The following is a 6,786-nucleotide window of genomic DNA, read 5'->3' as shown; positions in this document are numbered from 1 at the left end:
TCTGAGAGATAATTTTCTGTTCCAACATGTGAGAGACCTGACACATTACAGAGGGGAGCAAACACCCAAGCCACTTGACCTCATCATAACAAACGAGGAGGGTATGGTGGCCAAACTGGAACACCTTGCCCCAGTTGGCACCAGTCACCATACAGTGTTGTCATTCAGATTTAACTGTTACCTAGTTCAAGATAAGGCCAGGCCAAGGTGCAAATATTACAAGGGAAATTACAATGGGATGAGGGAAGAGATGAGGGGTATCAACTGGCCTGACTTATTAAGGCACAAGAACGCAGACACTACGCTGAATATCATAACTAGTAAAATGACCCATTTGATCGATAAATATATACCCAAGACCAAACCCAGTGTTTCTAGGAATACGAGGGGATCCCTACACATGAACCATGCGGCGGTCGACAAAATTAAGAAGAAAACCCAGAAATTCAAGACGTGGGTTGGGTCAAACGATGAGCAAGACAGGAGGATGTATGCAAGAGCCAGAAACCAAGCAAAGATAGAGTGTAGGAGGGCTGAAAAGGAGTTCCAAAGGCTGGTTGCACGCGAGGTCAAGTCAAACCCAAAGGCGTTTTACCGCTATGCAAAGTCGAAATTGAAAACGCGAGTAGGAGTATCAGACCTGAGGCTTGAAGATGGTAGTTACGCAGATTCTGACCAGGATAAAGCTGAGGCATTGAACAGCTTCTTTTTCTCAGTGTTCACAAGAGAGGATGCAACTAACCTTCCTGCGTTTGAGGACAGACGGTTCGACACAGCACTGACCCACATTGTGTTCACAGAAGAGGGTATTAGAAATAAACTGTCCAGGCTAAAGGTCCATAAGAGTCCTGGACCTGACATGGTGCATCCTAGAGTGCTAAGGGAGCTGTGCAACGAGCTTGCAGAGCCCCTGAAGATTCTGTTTTGTAAATGCCTGGATGAACAAATGGTCCCAAGTGAATGGAAAGTGGCTTATGTGAGTCCTATCTTCAAGAAGGGCGATAGGCACTCCACGAACAACTATAGACCGGTGAGCCTGACCAGCATAATATGTAAAGTACTTGAGAGTATTATCAGAGATGCAGCGATGGAACATCTACTACGAAACAACCTTGTAAAAGATTGCCAACACGGTTTTATGCCGGGGCGCTCTTGCTTGACACAATTGCTCAAGGTATTTGATATTTGGACCCATATTCTAGAACGGGGTGGTAATATCGACAATATTTACCTAGATTTTGCCAAGGCTTTCGACAGTGTACCCCACGAAAGGCTGAAAATCAAACTGGAAGGGTACGGAATTTGGGGAAATGTCCTAGCGTGGATAGAAGACTTTCTACATGACCGCAAGCAATGTGTGGTGATTAATGGCACGAAATCGTCATCTGTACCTGTAACAAGTGGGGTACCGCAGGGTAGTGTATTGGGCCCGCTGTTGTTTGTTTGTTTCATAAATGATATGCCTGACGTTGTACACTCCTCCATACAAATGTTTGCCGATGACGCCAAGTTATTTCGGGAAATTAAGAACCAAGCGGACTGTGAAGAGCTGCAGAAGGACCTCTGTGGGCTCCAGGAATGGTCGAAGGAATGGCTGCCGAGATTCAATGTCACGAAGTGTAAGAGGATGCACCTGGGGCGTACCAACGGTAAGGAGGCGTACCATATGTCCCAACGGGATGAAGAAAATGTACTAGTTGAGACTGTGTGTGAGAAGGACCTAGGTGTGTATGTTGACAATGAGCTGAAGTTCTCGGGCCATTGTGAGAAGAAGGTAAATCAGGCAAATAAATTATTGGGTCTTATAAGAAGGTCGTTCAGATATCTAGACGGTCCGTCCCTCGTGACGATCTTCAGGAGTGAAGTGTTTCCCCATCTGGAGTACTGTCACCCCATCTGGTCCCCGAGATATGCTAGGGACTGTCAGTTGGTTGAAAATGTTCAAAGGAGGGCCACCAAGCTGGTGCCTGCACTTCGGCATCTCAGCTACCCTGTGAGATTGGAGCGCCTGAACTTGCCTAGCTTATACTACAGACGGGCAAGGGGGGACCTAGTTGAGGTTTATAAGCATCTCAGGGGGCACTACTCAGTTGAGTGTCCTTACTTGGAGCTGGCGGACGCTCGCCCCACAAAGGGTCACAGCTCAAGATTGAAGAAGCCGCAAGTCCGGAAAACCGTGAGGGCAAACTTTTTCGGAGTGAGGGTTGTAAACTCTTGGAACAATCTACCAGAAAGTGTTGTGACGGCACCGAGTGTGAGCTCTTTCAAGAGAAGACTTGACCAACACTGGAGCGGGTTCAGGTACATTCAGGAGCCGGTGCACGCCCAGTATTTGCCAACAGTGCGTGACAGAGACGTGACCGATCGCCCGGGCGGCTAGCGAGCCGACCTTTTGTTGAAGAATATAAAGGAAAAGAGACGTGACCGATCGCCCAAGCGGCTAACAAGCCGATCAGTGGCGAAGAGGATAATAGTAAAAAAAAAAGTAAAAGTAACCACTTGTGCACTGGGTCCACACTCTGCTGAATAAAATTGTCTGGCATTAGCTGAATAAAATATTAAAAGTGGTTTCCAAATACAGGGTAGTGAGGAGGTTAAAAAGGAAAAAAGCATTGTAGATGAATGCAACTGCTCGGTTCTTAATTTCCCGAAATAACTTGGCGCCATCGGCAAACATTTGTATGGAGGAGTGTGTGTGGTATGAGGAACTCCAGAGACAACCATTTTGTGATATAGAATATTATTGATATGGATATGTATTTTTGTAAGCTTCGAGGATGAAAACGTAAATATGTCTTGTGAATCCGCGCTAGAACGAATATGCATCCCAGCCGGGGGGGAGAGACGCCATGGCGTTGTTTACATCCCGGGGCCCAGTAGCAGGTATGTCCCACGTATTTCTTTGCTCTGTTAGAGTGTGTTTGATAGATTGAGCATAATAAATGTTATATGAAGAATGTGATGATCTCGTGGAGGTAGTTTGTAAGCCAGAATAAGGCTAATTCTAGCGTTGCTCTCCAGACATTCACCCTGGAGTGAGTCTACACCACGGGTTTATTATGTATTGTTTAATTCCTACTACTGTGTGGTACCCATATGACAACAGTTGATGCTTGTTTTGTATGTATAATAACTAGTTATGTCTGATCTAGGTCCCAGCCTCTTCCTTCTCGGGTGATTTCTAGAGTAAATAATTGAGAGAAGACTACAAGTGTGTCCCATCCCTGAATTGGGAGTTCCCTGCTTTGTGCTTTTAAGTCAGGCCAACAGGTTGAGACTCAAGCTGTTTTGGTCAGGACTTGAGGATGTTGACCAGAGTCCGCTAATATCCTTCAATATTTAGGTAAGTAGAAGGAACTCTTTTTTTTGTTCCATGTATTTTGATAATATATAACAAATTAACTTCCTAATAGCATGAAAGAAGTTATTGTAGGTCGTAGTTATGGCGGAAGACGTGAGGGGACAGCCCCGCCTACTGTAAATGATTCATCGCCTTTAACCAATAATTCGTATATCTATGATAATAATTATATACATTGGTCATGTAATTGGTGAAAGATTTATATTTGTACTGTAATATCCATGTAGATACTGTTTTAGTTAATGGATACAGATGGTTGCCACTTTATTTACGGTAAGAAATTAAAGTTAATCTTATATTTAACGGGTATAAAGGTATTCTTTGAAGAGATGACTAAAACCAGCAGGTGTTGTTCAATTTCTTTCATTTTTTCAATATGTTCTTACCATTATGATATATTTTAAAATCTAGGTGACATTTACTAGAACCTATTAAAACCTGATATATTTATATAGTTTTATTTATGACTTGTGTAAGTTTTATAATTTATTTAGTGAATTTTCGATCTTGCACTGGTATTTCTCTCACTGTTATTAATATGTTTTTCGTAATGTTTAGACAATCTAAGACATTTTTCTTTTGTGACATTTCCGCCGGAAATTAAGGATAACCGAGATATTAATTTTTCAATATTATTAGATTTGGTCATTCACGAGTGTTGTCATTTGTTGTTTACGTCTCACGGAGGTCTGACCGCCCGTCGCGCAGTGCTCCTTACCTCCGTGTTGGATTCTTAAGCATCTACAGCGCATGTGTGGGGGGTGGTGTGGGAGTTTCTTATTGGCTATAGGAGACTTATAATTGGGCGAGAGTTTTACGTCAATTGCAGATTTTCGTCGGAAAAATAGTGTTAGGTTAGTTAAGGTTAGGTTTGATTTTGTTAGTTTGTTGGTTTTTTATTTATGTGATTTACCCAAAGAACTATTGATTTCCGGCTGAAATTAATATTAAATTTGTTCGAAACTCATCGAGTAACATTGAAAAAACATATTTTTAATATCTGAACAAAGACCGGTGCATTTGTGAAAATTTACCATTTATTTTACACAGTGTTACAGACACCTGCTCCAAGTGATACGCCATTACAGAAGTGTTCCGGTTCGGCCTCGTGCCCATCGCTTGTCGTGCCCGGAATGAGGACCGCAGCCGTGAGTACCGACCTATATGAAGTTAAATAGCACTTGCCTGGCAGGTAAATTGCCATCTAATTTTCAAACTGAGTTGTATCGGTATCACTTTTCTAGAAGAAGTTTTTGTAATATTTGATGATCTCCCACCAATCACATTTCAGGATGCAATCATTCTGCTAAGTTCTAAAATAGATATGTTAGGTCTCACCATTACCTATAATATGTCATGGAAGCCACACATCCACAACATTGCTAAAACTGCCTTCCGAAAGCTGGGAATGCTGTACAGATGCCGTAGCTACTTTACTCCTGAGCAGTTGCTTCAGTTTATAAGAGATTCATTTGTCCTAACTTGGAGTACTGTGCTCATATCGAGGGTGGCTCTTCTTCTGTCCAACTGTTAGATAAGGTGGAATCAAAGGCATTTCATCTTATTGACTCTCCTCCTTTAATTGATAATCTTTCATCCCTTTCTCTTTGCTTCAATGTTGCTTCACTCTCTTTTTTACAGGTACTTTAATGGCCAATGTTTGGTGGATTTGGCATCCCGTGTACTGCCGGCAAGGCCGTGGACTTGTAACGCTCGTATTGCCCGTGGTGCCCACAGTTTCTCTGTGGGCAATTCAATTTCTTTTTACTCTTATTTTTTTTGCCCCCTAGGCCCCATTGTGGTTCAATGACCTGTTGCTGGGTGGCCTATTCCCCGTAAAAAAATACAAAATAAAAATAAAAAATAAATGCAACCACAGAATTCTGGAAGATTAGATTAGGTTATTCTTTGGTTGCTGTAATCTGCAATTTTACCTAAGTTTTCAGCCAGACAGCTGTCATAATACAGCATAATCACTGGGGGGGGGTTCAGTCCTCTTTTTTATACCTGAGCAGGACTGGTTTCCTCTTCTGGTCATAACATGTTCAAAGCTTCTGATCTCTCCCAGTTTGTACCAGAAAGTAGGTGGAGTTAATTTTATTTTATTTTTTTTTTTCATTGTTAGGTTTAGATTTTATTTAGCTACTTAGCTTCTCTGTAGTTTTGTTTTGTTTCTCTAGTTTTGCAACCTCAGTGCATGTGTGTGTATTTCTTACAGAAGTGGCATTGAGTCTCAACAACAATGAAGTGAATATATATGGCAGAGCTGCATCAGAGTGGAAGCTTCAGGAAACACTCCAGGGTCATGATCTGCGTGTCACAGGCATTGACTGGGCTCCCAGCACCAATCGCATTGTTACATGTGGAGCAGTAAGTTTACTGTGTATTTATTTAACCTTTTCATGTGGTTAAGGCATAAATAATTTAAGACTTTAACTTTATCTTTTTTGGTTCAGTTAGTTTTGTATTGTAGCATATACATTTTTTCACTCTATGGTTGTACTTAACAGATCTATCAACCACCCTTTTTACTTGGCAAGTGGAGTGGAACTTATAACAACCCTCACGAGCAGCTGATATTTTCTATGTTGTGTTATATAGTTCCTGGTAATAATGGGAAGCTATTCTTGGTGTGAAGGTTTGTACTGATTGTGTCACCTTAACCACTTGTGCACTGGGTCCACACTCTGCTGAATAAAATTGTCTGGCATTAGCCGAATAAAATATTAAAAGTGGTTTCCAAATACAGGGTAGTGAGGAGGTTAAAAAGGAAAAAAGCATTGTAGATGAATGCAAATGCTCGGTTCTTAATTTCCCGAAATAACTTGGCGCCATCGGCAAACATTTGTATGGAGGAGTGTGTGTGGTATGAGGAACTCCAGAGACAACCATTTTGTGATATAGAATATTATTGATATGGATATTTATTTTTGTAAGCTTCGAGGATGAAAACGTAAATATGTCTTGTGAATCCGCGCTAGAACGAATATGCATCCCAGCCGGGGGGGAGAGACGCCATGGCGTTGTTTACATCCCGGGGCCCAGTAGCAGGTATGTCCCACGTATTTCTTTGCTCTGTTAGAGTGTGTTTGATAGATTGAGCATAATAAATGTTATATGAAGAATGTGATGATCTCGTGGAGGTAGTTTGTAAGCCAGAATAAGGCTAATTCTAGCGTTGCTCTCCAGACATTCACCCTGGAGTGAGTCTACACCACGGGTTTATTATGTATTGTTTAATTCCTACTACTGTGTGGTACCCATATGACAACAGTTGATGCTTGTTTTGTAAGTATAATAACTAGTTATGTCTGATCTAGGTCCCAGCCTCTTCCTTCTCGGGTGATTTCTAGAGTAAATAATTGAGAGAAGACTACAAGTGTGTCCCATCCCTGAATTGGAAGTTCCCTGCTTTGTGCTTTGCT

The 6,786-nt window shown here is 41.8% G+C and overlaps 1 long non-coding RNA gene across 3 annotated transcripts; it reads left to right on the top strand.

The window, feature by feature from the left end:
- Positions 1-2,775: 2,775 nt before the first annotated feature.
- LOC121868904 lies at positions 2,776-6,786 on the top strand. 3 transcript variants are annotated; one of them, XR_006089480.1, is made up of 6 exons: positions 2,776-2,883; positions 3,153-3,343; positions 4,420-4,509; positions 5,580-5,731; positions 6,343-6,412; positions 6,682-6,786. It is a non-coding gene; the product is annotated as an uncharacterized LOC121868904 (long non-coding RNA). The 3 variants fall into 3 exon arrangements; XR_006089478.1 differs by having other exon boundaries at positions 4,412-4,509; XR_006089479.1 differs by having other exon boundaries at positions 4,412-4,509; positions 6,299-6,412.

The sequence above is a fragment of the Homarus americanus genome, unplaced genomic scaffold, assembly GCF_018991925.1.
Source record: "Homarus americanus isolate GMGI-L3 unplaced genomic scaffold, GMGI_Hamer_2.0 scaffold57005, whole genome shotgun sequence".
NCBI lineage: Eukaryota > Metazoa > Arthropoda > Malacostraca > Decapoda > Nephropidae > Homarus > Homarus americanus.
The sequence above is the reverse complement of the archived record's forward strand: the minus strand, read 5'-3'. Positions and strand labels throughout refer to the sequence as shown.